The sequence below is a fragment of the Podarcis gaigeae genome, assembly GCF_964106915.1.
Source record: "Podarcis gaigeae genome assembly, chromosome: 6".
NCBI lineage: Eukaryota > Metazoa > Chordata > Lepidosauria > Squamata > Lacertidae > Podarcis > Podarcis gaigeae.
In genome coordinates this window covers 96,331,412-96,350,097 of record NC_139682.1, presented here as the reverse complement: position 1 = coordinate 96,350,097, position 18,686 = coordinate 96,331,412, and the positions used below count along the sequence as shown (strand labels likewise).

At 45.1% G+C, this 18,686-nt stretch overlaps 1 long non-coding RNA gene across 2 annotated transcripts in view; it reads left to right on the top strand.

Moving 5' to 3' along the window:
• Positions 1-4,672, top strand: part of LOC310846878 — a 196,623-nt gene extending 191,951 nt beyond the window's left edge. Inside the window, exons 2-3 of one of the 2 annotated variants that reach the window (XR_014565570.1) lie at positions 3,376-3,470; positions 4,322-4,672. This is a non-coding gene — a long non-coding RNA (uncharacterized lncRNA). Of the gene's footprint in view, positions 1-3,267; positions 3,471-4,321 lie in introns of those variants that run through there. The other variant, XR_014565571.1, reaches the window with a different exon arrangement.
• Positions 4,673-18,686: the final 14,014 nt, after the last annotated feature.

Here is an 18,686-nt window from a genome sequence, read left to right as displayed (position 1 = left end):
CCAAATCAAAGTTAAAACTGGACTCAGATATTTTCTTAGAAGGAAGACCATACTTTCATAGGCATGTGCTTCATGAAATAAATACACTGCATTTTAGCTTGAGAGAGCAGTTGTGCTCACCTACGCTTTTGCAGCAGAAACATCTAATTCACATTAGAAACATTCACATTCCAAAATAGACTGTAGACTCACGATCTGAAAAGTTGCGGCAAAGCAAGAGGTGGGGTAAACATTTGCACCATTCATTCTCATTTTGTCTTATTTAGGACTGATAAGGTCCAGCATAGCTTCCTTAAATTTAAAATTTTGAAGCAAGCTTGCAGTTTAAACTATGCGCGCTTAAGAAAGGCAGTCTGTCAGAGACAGAAGGAACAGACAACACACATAACAGACAACATGTAAACACACATATTCTCATATATGTATTAACACACAACACACATAACAGACAACATGTAAACATATATACTCTCATCCTTTAGTTGGTTATTGCAAGGAGTTGGGCTGCTTCCTTTAGCTTCTTTAGCTTCATTAAGTGAAATTAGTAGGAAGGTCCCACATGGTTTTAAGAGCCTCCTTGCCTCTTCAAACACCACCAGTTAACCAGCCGGCCAACGCAATTCGGGCTTGGCGGAGGCGGTGCTGGTGGGCCAGATTTCAGAACAGAGGTTCTCTAATTTTGCTTCAATAATAATTTGTGGCCAGGAATCGTCTTCCAATACGTGATGACAAATTGGAGAGGAGAGTCAGGGTCCTTCTGAGACTGAGATGGCTTTCTAGAAGCCTTCTTCCCAGAGTGAGCCCGCTCGCGTTTGGAAGCCTGGGTACCCATTTTATGTTTTACGCGTGTCTAGACAGAAAGAGGGAAGAGAAAGGGCGATAAGGATTGGTATATCTAGGAGATTGATATACTTAATACGGGATTTATAGTAAAGAGGGGTCTTTAGTCGCTTGGCAACTTCCTTAGAGGGTTTTTAAAGAGCTCTAGCTATCCGGTATTCCTTCCTATTTCCTTAGTCAATAACCCGGGGTCCTTTTCCACTCTGCCGATCCCGCCCAATTCCTCATGGGCTATCCCTCCTGGCAACCTCCTACCTATCGTCAATCTCAGGAAAAGGGGCCCTACTGAACGCCCGCGCCGTGCGGTGCCAGATCGGGTGATCCCTGGATAGAGTTTCGAACCGAAAATCCCCCTTGCTTTTGGAAGCGGGCTCACACACGATACACGTGTTACGTGGCGCCGACCAGTGCGGCTGGGATTGGATAGAAAGCAAGACCACTTCCTGCCCCCTAGCAAGGACGGTCGGGAAGTTCGGAAAAAGAACTCCAACCCCTTGCTTTCAACTGGGATACCCGTTGCGGAGAGTCGGCTATCTTTCAAGTCGGGTCTCTCCGTCTTACTTTCGGGCTCCCAATTGGTGTGGCTGGCTGGAGAAATATAGAGAAAGAGATAGAGCTCAGAACCCCCCTTTTGGGTCGAGCAGCAGTCCACGGTCTCTCTCACCAATTGGACCAAGAGACAGGCGAGAAGGAGTGATAGAGAGGAGGGCAGAGAATTCAGTTGCCAGGAGATTTCCACCCCTTTCCCACCAGTGCACTGGGTTTTTCCTTTTTCTTATACTCACGCGTCTTCTATGATGATCCCAGGATGAATAAGCCGGCTGGATCCCTCTTTGCTCCCCGGCTGAACTCCTGGGGCTTTTGATTACCGCCCGGAAGATGGCTGGGGGTCCAAAGGATCTTCCCAGGCAAAATGGCCTGGTGCCGGCTGAAGATTTCGGGGCCCCCGGTCAGCAACGCAGGAGAACCGCATGCCCCACGTTGGGCAGCCAACTGTTACGGCAAAAATCTGGGTGCGAGGCTGCTCTGCCACCCAGCTCATCGGACTAAGTCCGTGGGTCCCTGCGGAGGAAAATGAGCTCAGCCGGAGACAGGAGCAAACTGCAGAAGATCCAAGTTTATTGCGCAACAGGTTCAAGGCGAGATTGAACAGTGAGAAAGGGGTGACATGAGTTTTTGAAACTCCCTCCATGTCCCAGAATACAGTGCAAAACACGTCATGAATACATTAAAGAGAGGTTTGGTTACACAGATTACATCATGAATATATTAAAGGGAGGTTGGGTTACACAGATTAACATATGGAGGAGGGAGGGGGGAATATGCAGAGCTACACCGGATTAACATAAGGAGGAGGGAGGGGGGAATATGCAGAGCTGGAGATATGCACAGATAAACACTTCCTGGGGATGAGAAAACAATAGTCCCAAATATGCATAGTCTGCCACCTGACATTGTCTGGAGGAAAGGCTGATCAGAGCAATTTGAAAGGATTAGGGTCTTGACACCTTGCTTGAGGGATTATGCTGGACAGGGGAGGTGTGATGGAGTCCCAGAGTAATTGAGCAAACTGGCACGCTGATTTTCTATGAATTTTATAGATTTTTGTCCCTTTCGACATTGACAATTGGAAATAAATTGATATATTGTAGCGAAGAAGAAGGTGAGGAAGACATGCCCCCCCCTTCCGTAACAGTTGGCAAGGTGATGTCTCTGCTTTTTTAAGATGCTGTCCAGGTTTGTCATTGCTTTTCTTCCAAGAAGCAGGCTGTGGCGTTTGCCTGTTCATTTAGAAAATGTTTGAACAGGGGGAAGAGATAGGGTTAAAAATATAGACCAATAAGAAAGCCGGAGGCGGAGCCTACCTGTGTATAAAAGGGCTTAGCCCGAGGTTTGAGTTGTTGGTGGGAGTTGTTGGTGGGTAGTTGGTTGGTTTTAGTGGGTTCGCTGGTTGGGAAAGGCAGTTGGAGAAGCAGTTGGTAAGCAGTTGGTAATATAGAGACAGTTAGGGCAGTGGGTTCTTGACTGAGGGGAGGTAGCAGAGATAGAGAGAGGAAAATAAGACTAAGAAAGTAAAGAGTAACGTTTGGAATGCCGGAAAAGTTTGTTTGTGTCTGAAATAAAATACACTTCTTTATTGAGAACCTAACTGAAGCTGAAGTGATTTTACCGGGGAGGACCTGCTTGGTGGCAGCGGATTAGTGGTGTACAGGTCAATAGTCTGTGAGACAAGTTTGCCAACCCCTGGTTTATTCTGTTATATGAAACAATGGAAATAGCCCTCATGTCTTCCAAGTACAAACTCTTCAGGAGAAGTTCAAGAGGGGTTTTATTTGAAGTTGCAATGGGATATGTCATCACGCCTTGAAGGACTGTTTTGAAGGAACAAAACATTATTGCACTGAATAGGAGGTTTTATTCCAGAAAGACAGGGATATCTGAAATTATTTAAGTAATTATTTTATTAAATGGCACCTGCGCTCTTCAACACTGACTTTGACTAAAACAGCCACTAAATGCAAATGAAGTTGCTAGTGTATTTCTTATGTCTTGTAAGAGGCCAGTTCGGTTGCTTCAGTGTACCAGTAATCCTGGCCACGCCAGCTGTGAAGTCTGTTCCTGAAAACATGGTACCCTATGCTGCTTATATCATTGTTCAACTTTCATTGTATAGTATGGAATGGCGTTTCTAGAGGGAGTCAGATATAAAAGCTCAACTAGCTATCGTTGTGAAAGCCCTGTGTAGTTTAAACCTAGGCCTACTACAAACTGGATCCAGACTAATTTAAATTCCACTTTCAAAGGGTCTACTTTAAGCATGAAAATCTTTGGATCCAGTTCATAGAGGGAAGGGGCTGGAAGGGAAGAATGGAAAACTCTTCTCCTACTGAAATATTCGATAGGCTGTTTTTATTTACTTAGTGCATTTATTTTCTGCCCTTCCAAGAATCTCCAAGTGACAGACATGTTCTTCCCCCTGCCATTTACTTTCACAAAAATCCTGTGAGGTAAAAGTTAGACTGAGAGATACCTACTGGCCCAATATTGCCTAGGGAGCTAAGTGGGGATTTGAACATGAGTCCAGATCAACACTCCAACCTCTGCAACAAAAGTGGGGAACCTCTATCCTGTGGGTCAGATTTGGTAAACTAGAACTGTCCATTTTAACTGCAAGGCTGTATTCTCCAAACCACACCCACCTACCCCACAACTGACATAATATGTGATGTTAGATGTGGGGTAGGTGTCATGCCTGTGGCTGGAAAGAAGTCCCTATGCATCAGTTCCTTGGTTCACCCATTTGTCAGTCACCTAGCATCATTATGGAGATCAAGATTTGACCTGCCAGGCCAAAACTGTTGCCCAATCCTGCACTGCAGCACATTAGCTCTCTTGTTTCAGCTACGGATGAGGATAAACAAAGGACCCATTACAGCCCCTGTAGTTAATGCTAAGCTTTCCCTTGTGCTCATTACTGCAGAGGACCTCAGCATCGGAGGAAGACAAAGAAGAGAAAATCCATACACTTGAAGCAAGACCCAAAAATGTCACAGCAAATGATCTCTGGACAAAAAGGAGCAAGAAGTTCTCTACAACTAACAAGACTCTCCAGAAGTTGGCATCACTTGGTCAGTCTTCCAAGTACAAACTCTTCAGGAGAAGTTCAAGAGGGGTTTTATTTGAAGTTGCAATGGGATATGGCATCACGCCTTGAAGGACTGTTTTGAAGGAACAAAACATTATTGCACTGAATAGGAGGTTTTATTCCTTTACATATGGGAAACCGTTGGGGTTATTTAATAAAGGCAAAATCCAAATGCAGTAGACATCAGATTAGTCTACTTGCTCTTGAAGGGTTTGATTTTACCCTTTCCTCTTTACATTTGATACATTTCATAATTTTTGCAAGAAGCGAGCATACTAGGACCTTGCTAAGTATGTGCCAGGGGTACTGTTGCTGCTACCTTGTGCATCTATCACCTGCCATCATCACAGCGTGTTTAACCAACTATGAGCACGAGAGTTAGACATTTAAATAGTGGACCTACCGTAATTTAGTAATGTTGAATAATTTCAATGGGTCTGCTCTGAGTAATTGAACTGAATCACACAGGTGCCTTCTGCCCCCCCCCCCCCCGATGGCAGAATAAACCCCTTGGTGTTGTTTGACTCCTTTTTTTGTTGCTCGGGTGCAACAATTATTCCTACCCATGGATTAAAAAGGCTACACCAAGAGTCCGTTCCTTATCCCGGGGATGGTGGACCCCTCACTGGAGAAAGGCACCCTCTAGGCAGAACAACAGTAAGACAGGAACTCAAGAAATTGATGTATGGGAAAAGGAAGTATTTTAGGAGTAGCTTAAGTTGTGTGGTTGCTTTGTTCATGTATTGACCTGCCCTTTCATGGCACATTTCTGTCCTGAAAGACACCCAATTTGGTTTTAAGCTACATCTTCAGCCCTTTGAGGACACTGGTACTGACTATACAGAGTGCCAAATTTGGAATACTTTGGGGGGAAACTTCACCAATAACATCCCTCAGTGTGGGTTCATGTGCATCATTCTGGACTACTTTCAAAGAGAGTATTGGCTCCTTTATGAGAAGAAAAAGATGTATCTGGTCTTTATTTCTCTTTTCTTGTTATATTTATTGTTAAGAACAATTCAAATTGCATTCATTAATGAGGCTAAAGCACACCGACAAATGTCAATTTTCCGCACACAGTTTTAATACTGTTTGGTGGGGAAGCTTTGGGGAGTTTGTACAAATCTAAGGAAAGAAAAGAAAGTAAGACTACTTCTCTGAGCACCAGAAATAGTTAGGAGCACACCTGGAAAAGAAAAGGAAACAATGGCTAATTCTCAGCAGGTGCTTCATAGATTAAAGTCATTGTGTATTTTTATTTTTTAAACTGCTTGTGCAGTTTTCTGGTTTTGTGCCAATTCAAGGGCTTAAAAGAAAATAATAATACATATGTGGCTATGCTCCAGAGCGCTGAACAAGTTAGTAGCATGACTGGAAAAGAAATGGAAGCAGTGGTGGGTGTGGAAAGGGGAGCAGCAGAAAGTAGCAGGTGACCCACACAACCCATGGGATATCAGCTTCGCCCAAGGCAAGACCGGTAACAGCAACAATCGGGGTGCAGGGGGTGGAAGAAAGACAAGGACAGGAAGAAATACCACAGAATAATTGCTACCCCCAGGAAGAAGGATATAGTTTGAGTTCCTCACTTGCAATGTTATAAATCATTTAATGTGTCAACACACAAATAGACCTTATTAATATTGCAGTTGTTTTATAAGGGATTATTATTATTATGACCAGAATGTTAGTTGAATAAGATTTTGGAATGGGGAATAAAGAAAACCATCAAATCTAGCACACGGGGCCCCACTTTATCTAAATTATATAATTGGATATTTGAATGATTGGTATGAATAATTGTATTATATATTGGTATTGTTATAATGAGACCATTATTGGTCTGCAAAGGAAAACTAATAAAAAATTATTATTTTTTAAAATGAAAATAGGGACATCCTACCATACCCTCCAACATTTCTTCAGTGAAAATAGGGACATCGTAGGGAAAAGTGGGACATTCAGAGATCAAATAAGAAACTGGGACGGCTTCTCTAAATCAGGGATGTCCTCGGAAAATAGGGACACTTAGGGGGTCTGCAGCCACTGTGTCCAGTTGTTTAAACTTATGAACGTTTTTGTAGTGTATTATGATCTACTGTATGTTTTGTTGTACAGCACCTTGGTTTTTTGTATGAGAGAGCAGTCCAAAACCATTTTGAATAATTTACGCCCTCCCTCCCCCACAGGTGGACAGGGTTTGCGGCACTGAGCGGGGGGGGGGGGCTCACCTGGGCAGGTGCCTCCCACCTGCTTGGGCCAGCCTTTGCCCCGCCCTTGGCCGGCCAGGGACGGGGCTAAAGCCAAGGAAAAGAGGCAGACCCCTTTGCCCAAGCCTCACTTGGTTTTCCTCCTTCCAGGATCAAGATCATCAGGAGCGTGTCCTGGCGGCCGGATTGGGGGAAGAGACGGGGCTTTAGGTGTTTGGCCTGGATGGGGGGACTTGGCCCCTCTGCCAGGCTAGGCCACAAAACCTTTTCTTTTTGGCGCGCTCTGCCAGTCCCAAGAGGCATTTTGTGGCCTTCTCAGCTGTAGGCCACATTTGTGGCTTGGCCCTAGAGCGTCAGCATGTAGGTCCAACTCCCGGGACGAGGTTAGTGGAAGGGCATGCTGGGGAAGTTGGTGCTTTGCAGTCCCCTCTCACTGGCCCTCATCTGCCTGCATGTCCTCAGCCAGGCGGACTGAGAGGGTTGCCTGCCAAGGCCTGTGCCAAGTTTCCCACTTCTGAAGCTCAAAGGTGTGGCCAATTTGAACCCATGCTCTGGTCTCTTGTCTCATTCCTTGGCGAAAAGGGTAGGCACCACAGACAGGGTTTAGCGCGTGGGCCCGCAAATAAATAGCAGCTAATAATAAAAGGGCTATTCTCTCCCCAGAGGAGCCACGGGGGGCGGTGTTGTCTTCGGTGACCGCTGGCCAAACACAATCACCTGCGAAGGATCACAAAGAGGGAAGGTGTAGGTAGCAGGAGGAAAAGTGATAAACTTGCCATGGAAGGCAGGATCTAGAGCCAAAGAATGCTAGAAAAGAGCTAAGTCCTCCCTTAGCTTTGGGGGCGGGGGGGGGGGAGAGACAGGGTCAGTCCCTGGAACCTCCTTGGCCATTATTATTCTTTTGCTAGAAAAATGCAATCTGTGCTGCTGATAGAAGTACAGTGGTACCTCGGGTTACATATGCTTCAGGTTACATACGCTTCAGGTGACAGACTCCACTACGCCAGAAATAGTACCTCTGCTTAAGAACTTTGCTTCAGGATGAGAACAGAAATCGTGCTCCGGAGGCGCGGCAGCAGCAGGAGGCCCCGTTAGCTAAAGTGGTGCTTCAGGTTAAGAACAGTTTCAGGTTAAGTACGGACCTCCGGAACAAATTAAGTACTTAACCCGAGGTACCACTGTAGTACAACTCATGCAACACATTGGCGACTAATATACACACAAAAAAATTCCTTCCAGTAGCACCTTAAAGACCAACTAAGTTAGTTCTTGGTATGAGCTTTCGTGTGCATGCATACTATTTCTTGGCTTAAGCTTTAGAGAGTGATTTGCTTAGCAAGGTTACCCTGTTTGGGTCGGGATATAAATACACTCTTTCATTACTGATTGCTCAACAGGTGTTTAACGTTAGTGAAAAATGAGGAGGTATAGGGGAGGATGAAGGAAAGGATGAGGTAGATGCTGACAGTACTTACCGGTACATCACATCTGTTTCTACAGTTAAAGAAACAGATACACATTCCCCATAATTCTCTAGTCTTTGGTTCTCCCACAATGCCTTTCCTTAGCTTGACCAAAGTTTGTCTTGCTCAGATTTCTTAACATCACTCCACCCTCTTTTAAATACTTTCCCCCTTGGGTGCAGAAGGACAGAAGGTGGGGGCTGTCTCAGCAAGAAGTCCCATTCCTTCCAAAGGGAAGCAAAACAACCACCCCAGCTCCAAGGCTTTCTGTGCCTACTGGTGGAACCAAAGGCTTTTGCCTTCCACCCCTGGCAATCCCCCAGAATGGCTCCTTTATGCCCTCCCTGCTAGCAGGGCAGCCAGAGCAAGAGGCCCTCTACCTTCAAGAGAGGGTCTCCAGAGCAGGTGTCCCTCTTTGCAGGTCAACGTCCCTCTCCTGATAGGCTGGAGGAACCTGTTACGGAAAAATCTTGGTGTGAGGCTGCTCAGTCACCCAGCCTGTTGGGCAGAGCCCCCAGCTCCCTGCAGAATAAAGTCCAGCCACCAACCGGAGCAAATAGCTGTAGACCAAAGTTTATTGCGCAATAGGTTCAAAGAGGAATTTTTAACCCCGAGGATGTGGTGACAAGGACTTTTAAAACTTTCCCACCATATTCCAGAATACAGTTCGTACAGCATCATTGATACATCACTGCTACATCACTGACATGTAACAAAAGGTTAGACAGGGGTTACACGTTTAACCTTGGCAAACATGTTGAGATAAGTCCTTGGTACAAGATTAGCATAAGCAGACATGTCGGTGCAAGACCCAGGTATAAGATTTGCATAGGCAAACACCTCTGAAGTCCCAATAGAACTTCCTTTGCATGTCTGGACCCCTTGGCAAGTCTGGGGATGGGATTAGGCTTTCCTTGGCCAACAACCAGCCCAGCAATTGTCACCTCTGGGCACTTCCTGGGGTACGAGGTATGTATACATGTCCTCACACTTGAGCAGGTGGCAGGGAAAAGAGTCGTTTTTTCCAAGGGCAAAATAGCGTTGAAATGGAGGAAACTGGCAAAGGAGTTGATTTTATATTATTGTTAAAGCTAGGTAACTTCCCTGAGCTGTCAAGTCGAAAGGATACAATAATATTTGTAACATTTTACAACTTTAAAGATGTGCCCCCCCCCCTGTAATTTCCATAACAAACCTAAGGCTTCTGGGATTGCCAGATACTATGTTCACTTTTTTATGATCTTTTAGGCCCCTTTTTGTGCTACTTCAGCTTTCGTGGCAACGCGCGCAATCACACGTGGCTAAAATGCACATAAATGTGGAGTTGCCTGTCACTTTCCCAACAACAATAAATTCGCTTAAAAAGAAGAAGAACTGGATTTGTTGTGCCAGGGGTCCCTACTTCTTGGGGGTTTCCTTTGGAGGAAGGTTTGACTCTTCAGATCGTTTTATTGATGTTTCCATATTGTGTAAACCGCTCTGAGATTTTTCTTAAAAATATAAAGCAGTATAGAAATAAAAATAAAATTTATTATTATTATTATTATTATTATTATTATTATTATTATTATTACTCAAACCTAAATGTCGATTTCAGTGGGTCTGAGTAGTTAGACAGAGCCACAAGAGGACACTGCACAACACTCCGAAACCCATTTCCAGCACTTGAACAATTGCCCACCCTCTGCCAAACGAATGACAAAGATCACCAGCAAGACATACACTGTCCTGGCTTTGTTCTCTGCGAAGACCCGGAGCATGAAGTCCCCTTCCTTGTTGGGTTCAAAGGTGGAAGGCACCATGATATACTCCCCCGGCGGCAGCTTGAAGCGGGTGCTGACCTCGCGCAAGTTGATGAACTGCTCGGATCGCGCCCGCGAGGAGTTTGACAGGAAGAAGTTGCATTTCAGGTGTACGGAGGTCTGCCCCCTGAACTGCCAGAGAGGAGAAGACATGGGTTGAGCAAGCGCTTCACCTGTCAAACCCTCCTCTTGGAATAAGGGCCACAGCTCAGTGGAACAGCTCCTGCCTTGCAGGCACAAAGGTCCCAGGTTCAAATCACGGCAGCTCTGGCAGACAGCAGCTTTCAACGTCCCTGTTCAAATTGGCCCTTTCTTTACCGTATTTTTCGCTCCATTGCACACAGTTTTCCCCCTCCAAAAATTGAGGGGAAATGTGTGTGCATCCTATGGAGCGAATGCAGGCTTGTGCCATAGAGAGGCTGGTGCCGGCATGGACAGGCTGCACAGGGCTATGGCTTCTTTAGACCTGCGCAGCCTCTCCTGGCAGGGAGGGATTGCACGGGGCTAAAGAGGAAGCCAAAGCAGCCAGCGAGATCCATCCTGCTTGCTGCCTTGGCTTGTTCCATAGCCGCGCACAACCCATCCGGCAGGGAGAGGTTGTGCTTAGCCTGTACGCTGCTCTTTGGGGCTGGGGGGGGGGAAAGATTTTTTTTATTGATTTCCCCGTCTAAAAACTAGGTGTGCGCTATGGTCCGGTGCGCCCTATGGTGTGAAAAATACGGTATATCAAGGACTGGACCCTTCCTTTCTTTTTGGAGGAAGGACTGTGGCTCAGCAGCCAGAGCACCAGCTTCTCATATCAAAGGTTCTAATTTCAACCCTCAGCACCTCCTGATAAGCTTGTCTGAAAACCTGGAGGGCTGCTGCCAGTCAGTGTAGACAATGCTTAGCTAGATGGATCAACGCTCTAACATTGTAGAAGTCCTCTATACCCACTTAAATTATCCCTTTATTCAGAAATAATGAGGACTGGAATCTTCCTTCCAAGCACTTGCCTTGACTGCCAAAGGTGCCTGCTTCAGTCCCTGCCAGTTCCAGATAGGGTGGGAAAGACTCCTGGCCTGGAACCCTGGACAGTCGCTGCTGGTCAGTGTAGACAACATTGAGCTAGATGAACTCAGTTGGCCTGACTTGGGATAAAGCAATTTGCCACACCCCTCCTTATTTTGTTCTTTATGATGAGGACTAGAATCTTAGGTTTCTTTTTCCTTTTTAACAGAAGGTCCGCAGCTCAGCAGTGGAGAGCATGCTTTGCATGCAGAAGGCCTGGGTTCAATCGTGGCAGCTGCAGACAGCAGTGAGAAAGACTGAATCCCTGGAGAGCCACTAGTAGCAGGGGCAAAGGAAGGCTAACTGGCACTGGGGGGGGGGGTGGCAAACCGCCTGGTAGTGCATGCACAGCGCTGCTACGTACGGCGCATGCGGCGCAGGGCATTTTCCCAATGGCACTGCTCGAGCTCCGTATAGACGGCTGCGGGATCCCTCTACTGCCACTGCAGCCGCGAACGGAGGATCCTCCGCTGCAGTGATGCGATGGCCAGGGGCGGCAGGGCAAGCCCCCCGCAGGGTGCCTTCTTATCACACCCCTCAGTGACCCGCCAACCCCCTCCGCCACTGACTGGCACACAATACATACTCCCCTGGCCTGGCTCCTGGTCCTATGTTCTTACAGGACAGTAGATACTCTTGCAGGGGCTTCCTATACTTACAGGAATTGCTCTTTTGCATACATACTTCAGAAGGTACCTACAGAAGACAAAAGGAAGAGAGGAGGTGAATTCCGAAAGAAGGCAGAGGAAGGGCTCCAGACCCGAGGGGCAGCTCTCCCAAGCCCTTGGGTGGTACCTCGCAGAGGGCAAAGCCTATGGTCTCCATGCCCTTGCCAAACCGCCTCTTCCGCCGCTGGTGCTTCTGCATCAGAGACAGGAGGAAACTGCAGCCTGGCTCCCTCCTGTCCTCGTCGTGGTCCATCTCTTCCAAGCGGATTTTGAACTGGGGGTTAATCCAGAATGTTGCTGAAGGAGGAAGGAAGGAAGGAAGGAAGGAAGGAAGGAAGGAAGGAAGGAAGGAGACTGTGGGGTACAAGGGTTTTGGGGAGATGGCAGTCAAATTAAACTAATGCATATTCTCACGAGTTAATAAGTTTAGGGGCAAATGGACACAGAGCTGTATTGCTAGATGGGCAGACTCAGAGCATGCAAGTAGTAGAGAGCGCTCTGTATGTGGTCATTTCCTGTTTCCAGTAGCAGGAAGAAACGAGAAATATAAGCCTGTCTTCTTCCTGCCACTCTCTTTCTCCAATATGTAATGAATGGACATATGGCTGTCCTTCATCCAGCTCAGGCTCACACCTGAAGCTAGTTATGCTGTAAAATGTAAATATTTTACCTGCATAGGGTTTTTTTAATAACAATTTTTACTAATTTTTCAGTTTTACATCTCAAAATAAACATTTTACATAATACCTTCCCTCCTTCCCCTTTCATGGTTCATTTTACTTATCTATCATTCCTGCATATTTTAATCTAATCGTTTCTCCATTTTACATCCTTTAAATATTTACCATACTGTTGAATTTATCTAAATGCTAAAAGCATTTTCAGTTGCACACAATTATTTTCTAAATATTCAGCAAAAAAAATCCACTCCTCTTTGAATAAAGGTTCTTCTTAACTCATTGCAGATCATTTCCCAATAGCCTTTAACCTTTTTACAGGTCCACCACATGTGAAAAAACATTGCTTCCGTTTCTCTGTGTTTCCAGCACAGATCTGATCCAACTTTGTACAGTACCAACCTACTTGGGGCTAAATACTATCTATGCATCATTTTTATATAATTCTCTCTCAAAGTATACAAAGGTAAAGGTACCCCTGCCCGTACGGGCCAATTGTGTCTGACTCTAGGGTTGTGCGCCCATCTCACTTAAGAGGCCAGGGGCCAGCGCTGTCCGCAGACACTTCCGGGTCACGTGGCCAGCGTGACGAAGCTGCTCTGGCGAACCGGCACCAAAGCAGCACACAGAATGCCGTTTACCTTCCCACTATAAAGTGGTACCTATTTATCTACTTGCACTTAGGGGTGCTTTCGAACTGCTAGGTGGGCAGGAGCTGGGACTAAAAGACGGGAGCTCACCCCGCCGCGGGGATTCGAACCGCTGACCATGCGATCGGCAAGCCCTAGGCACTGAGGTTTTACCCACAGTGCCACCCACGTCCCCTTTCATTTTTTTTATTTTTTTATAATATTTTTTATTAAGTTTGTAAAATACAGAAAAAAGAATAAAGAGCATGTTATAAGAGTGAAATAAGAAGATTACAAATTTTCTTGTTCTTTTTTCCAAATCTACTGGACTTCCCCACATCCTCCCAACCCTGCATTCTCTGTGAACATAACATCAGCAATTTGTTAACTTATTTCATTACTTATTGTATCCTTCGTTTTATCATGTTACCCAATTTCAAATGTATTATAACCCGAATCATGTACATTTTCATTTAAACACAATAAAGTTATTTCCTTATTCTTATCTCAGACTTCCTGTGCCTTAATTTCCATTTCTTTAGTTTAACATTACTGAAGCTAGAGTTTCCTAAAAGGTGCATTTTTTTAACATTCATACAACTTACAGTGTTTTTCCAGTCCTCCTCGATTGTTTCTTCTCCCAAGTCTCGGATTCTGCCAGTCATTTCGGCCAGTTCCATGTAGTCCATCAACTGCGTTTGCCATTCCTCCAGTGTGGGTAAATCTTGTGTCTTCCAATGTTTTGCGATCAGGATCCTTGCTGCTGTGGTGGCGTACATAAAAAAAGTTCTGTCCTTCTTAAGCACTCTCTGGTCCACCATGCCCAGGAGGAAGGCCTCTGGTTTCTTAGGTAAGGTAAATCTAAGTACCTTTTTTAGTTCATTGTGAATCATTTCCCAAAAGGCCTTCACTTTCGGGCAGGTCCACCAGAGGTGAAAGAATGTCCCTTCCGCCTCTTTACATTTCCAACATTTATTATCAGACAGGTGATATATCTTAGCAAGCTTGACTGGGGTCATGTACCACCGGTATATCATTTTCATAATGTTTTCCTTCAAGGCACTACATGCCGTAAATTTCATTCCGGTGTTCCATAACCTTTCCCAGTCTTCAAACATAATGTTATGCCCCAAGTCCTGCGCCCACTTTATCATGGCGGATTTGACTGTCTCATCTTGAGTATTCCATTTAAGCAGCAGGTTATACATTCTCGAAAGTAGTTTACTTTTTGGTTCTAACAGTTCTGTCTCTAGTTTCGATTTTTCCACCTGGAATCCAACCTTCTTGTCTACTTTAAAGACCTCTTGAATTTGTGCATAATGCAACCAATCTCGCACCTTGTTTTTTAATTTTTCCAAGCTCTGCAACCTCCAATTGTCTCCAATCTTTTCAATAATTTCCCCATATTTAGGCCAATTGGCTTCCATGTTAGGTCTCTTACGTGCCTTGGCCTCCACCGGTGAGAGCCACCTCGGAGTCTTACTCTCCAATAAGTCTTTATATTTTGTCCAGACCATTAAAATTGCTCTCCTGACAATGTGGTTTTTAAACAGTTTGTGCGCTTTGACCTTGTCATACCACAAATATGCATGCCACCCAAAAGCATTGTCAAACCCTTCCAGATCTAGGACATCAGTGTTTTCCAGTAAGATCCAATCTTTCAACCAGCAGAAGGCTGCAGATTCATAATATAACCTCAAGTCTGGCAGGGCAAATCCCCCTCTTTCTTTCGCGTCAGTTAATATTTTAAACTTTATTCGGGGCTTTTTGCCCTGCCAAACAAACTTGGAAACATCCTTCTGCCACTTTCCAAAACATTCCACCTTGTCCACGATCTGTAGGGTCTGAAACAAAAATAACATTTTTGGCAATACGTTCATCTTTATAGCTGCTATTCGGCCCAACAAGGAAAGTTTCAGTCTTGACCACGTTTCCAAATCTCTTTTAATTTCTGACCAGCATTTCTCGTAGTTATCTTTAAACAAATTCAAATTTTTGGAGGTCAGATACACCCCTAGGTATTTTACTTTTTTAACCACATTTAGTTCTGTTTCTTTCACGAACTCATCTGTTTCTGTAGTTGTCAAATTTTTTGCTAAAACCTTAGTTTTTTGCTTGTTCAACTTAAATCCCGCCACCCGACCAAAATCAGAAATTAATTCTAACACTCTTTTAGTACTGGGGACTGGCTCTTGCAATGTTAGTACCAGATCATCTGCAAATGCTTTCAATTTATATTGTTTCACTCCGACCTCAATTCCCTGTACCAACCGGTCCTTTCTAATCATGTTCAATAGCACCTCCAGAACTGAAATAAACAATAGGGGGGATAGAGGGCACCCCTGCCGTGTCCCTTTTTCAATTTTAAACTCCTCTGTCACCACATTGTTTACTATCAATTTCGCTTTTTGTTCTGAATATATTGCTTCTATTCCATTTTCAAACCCCCGCCCCACTCCCATCCCTTCCAAATTTTTCTTCATAAACATCCAGGAGATGTTGTCAAAGGCTTTCTCCGCATCAATAAAGATTAGCACCGCTCTAGTGTTAAGCTTTGTTTGTAAAAGTTCCAAAATATCGATGATGTTTCTTGTGTTGCCAAACAAATGCCTACCAGGGAGAAAGCCAGCCTGGTCCTTATGGATCACTTCATTAAGCACTTTTTTAAACCTACTTGCCAAAATGTCTGCAAAAATTTTGTAATCCACATTTAGGAGTGAGATGGGGCGGTAGTTCTTAAGCTGGGTCTTTTCAGTTTCTAGTTTAGGTATCAATGTGATGTAGGCTTCTTTCCACGTTTCCGGTGTCTTCCTCCCCTCCATGATCTGGTTACAGACCTCCAACAAAGGTTGTATCAAATAGTCTTTTCAAAACCTTATAGTATTTGGAGGTAAGTCCATCAGGGCCTGGAGATTTGCCTAATTGAAGGTTCTGAATGGCACTTTCAATTTCTTGCTGTGTGATATTACTATTCAGGATTGTTCTCATTTCCTGAGGTATTTTCTGTAATCCATTGGTTTTGAGAAATTGGTCCACCTCCGAGTCTTTCTGTGGCCCTTGTGAATAAAGTTCTTTGAAATATCTCTGGAAGCACTTTCTAATTTCCTCGGGTTTCTGAACCATTCTCCCTTCAATCTCTAGATTTGTAACTGTATTAAGTTTTTGTCTCTTTTTCAACTGCCCACCCACGTCCCCTTTCAAAGTATAACATGCAGTAAATTTCAAATTATTCTTCCAGTTTCTCCCAGACTTCTAGACTTCTCCCAGAAGTCTATGTTATGCCTTATATCTATTGCCCAGTGTGTCGCTGAAGTTTTGACTAACTCGTCTTTCATTTCCCATTCTAATAATAAGTTATACATTTTTGACAATAATTTATCCTTATTCCATAATAATTCTCTTTCAAACTGTGAGCTTCGATCCGGAAACCCATTTTTAAAAATCTAATTTAAACATACAGTATCATATATTTGATGATACTATAACCAATCCTTACTTCTTCCATCGCATAGTTCTACGCTGCCTTTGCTGTGAGCCAATCCAAGACTATTCAGTAAGTAGACACTATTTTTAAGCTTAATTTACAAGTTGTTGCCTGATTCTCTGTTATGTGGGCTAACAAAGAGGAAGCCAGCTTATTTCATAAACTGGAATTTCTCAAAAGGGAAGGCTTTGCAGACTAATTTTCAAAGCTTCTGTTTTCGCTGCCAAGGATGGGATTTTAAAACTTAAACAAAAACAAAAACCCCACAGGAGACTGGAGGGGCGAATTGTAATTAAGATATCCTCTCCTACCTACTAAAACCCATCTCACACGACTCACATCACGTGTCATGTGAGCTACCTGGGTAGTTTATGCAGCCGCCAGCCGTGCTCCCCCCACTGACAGGTTCTGTTGTAGAGTGCCATTTTTCACTTCTGGAACTTGCACGACTTCAGTGCATCTGGTGTGAGGTTGCAAATCTCAAGACGGGAGAACTCCTGGAGGATGTCTTGTAAGGACATCCTAGGAGAAGGAGACAGGTCGTGAATTCAGATCATGCACTCGCTCATTGGTGACATGCATGCATCTTTAGAAATGTGATCCCTAAGACAAATGGAAAGGGAGGGAGGGAGAAGAAACCCTGAGGCGGGTGTGTTTCCTGCAGCTATCTGGAGTTTCCCCTCGATGACCATGACCTGACAGTTTCAAAACAGCCAAGCCAGAAAGAAAACAGCCAGGCAGGAATGGAAGGAAGGCCAGAGAGAGTGAGGGAGTCACGTCATATGCTCAGAGGGCTCTGTGGCTTCTGTTGCACAATCAGGACACAGGCTCCAGTGTCCTTTCAAAATTGTACTTCTTGTCGTAACAGAAAACGAGTCATGCTGATAAAACACAGAAAAATAAACGACAGGCCAGCAGGGAAACAACAACCAGAAATTGCATGAAAATCTTTGCCTTCCAAGCTATTCTGTCTACCTGAAGAAAACAGAAAAACTGCTCCGCCACCCGTTTCCAACATATAAATTTGAGCAACTTTTTTTCTTTGGGATGGGTGGTATCTTGGGCGTAGCCAAGATTTATGTGGGGGGTGGGGGTGGGCAAGACACGCATCTGTCATCTCCCTCTGTCAGACATTACTTTCTTTTGATCCCAAGTGCTCATAAAAATCTGTCAAAATCCTTCTACAAATTTCTACTTTTAGTTAAGTGTTTTTATTTATTTACTTGATTATGGGTGGGGGCAGCTGCCCCACCTGCTCCCCCGGCTACACCCATGGGTGGTGTCCAACTAACTCCCACTCCAGAACACACCCACTGAAATCAACAGACATGGCTAAGGGCTTCTCATGGACACCTGGCTGCAAAAACTGGAAGGACTCCCTTTGGCCTGATCCAGCAACCAAGTTCTTCCTAGGATCTCCTATACAACAAGGACCACAGCCTTGCCTTGCAAGAAGCAGGGGAGGGAGGTGGGAAAGAACCAAGGGTACGCAAGAGAGGAGACCTGCCTGCAGTGACCCCCAATCTCTCCCTGCTTTTTGGGGTGCTTAGCGCCCATCTCTGGCAGGCAACCCTACAGTCTCGAACCCTCCTTACCCAGAGCTCCTCGACAGACGACTGTGTGGGTCGCCCCGTCCACAGAAGAGAGCCACTACCGAGAAGGCCCTCTGCCTTGTTCCCTGTAACCTCACTTCTCGCAGTGAGGGAACCACCAGAAGACCCTCGGCGCTGGACTTCAGTGTCTGGGCTGAACGACGGGGGTGGAGGAGCTCCTTCAGGTATACTGGACCGAGGCCGTTTAGGGATTTAAAGGTCAGCACCAACACTTTGAATTGTGCTTGGAAACACTCTGGGAGCAAATGTAGGTCTCGGCAGCTGTTCTCAGTCACCAGTTTAGCTGCCACATTCTGGATTAGTTGTAGTTTCTGAGTCACCTTCAAATGTAACGCCATGTAGAGCGCATTGCAGTAGTCCAAGCAGAAGATAACCAGAGCATGCACCACTCTGGCGAGACAGTCTGCAGGCAGATAGGGTCTCAGCCTACGTACCAGATGGAGCTGGTAAACAGCTGCCCGGGACACAGAATTAACCTGCACCTTCATGGACAGCTGTGAGTCCAGAATGAGTCCCAGGCTGCGCAGCTGGTCCTTCAGGGGCACAGTTGCTCCATTCAGGACCAGGGAATCCCCCACACCCACCCGCCCCCTGTCCCCCCAAAACA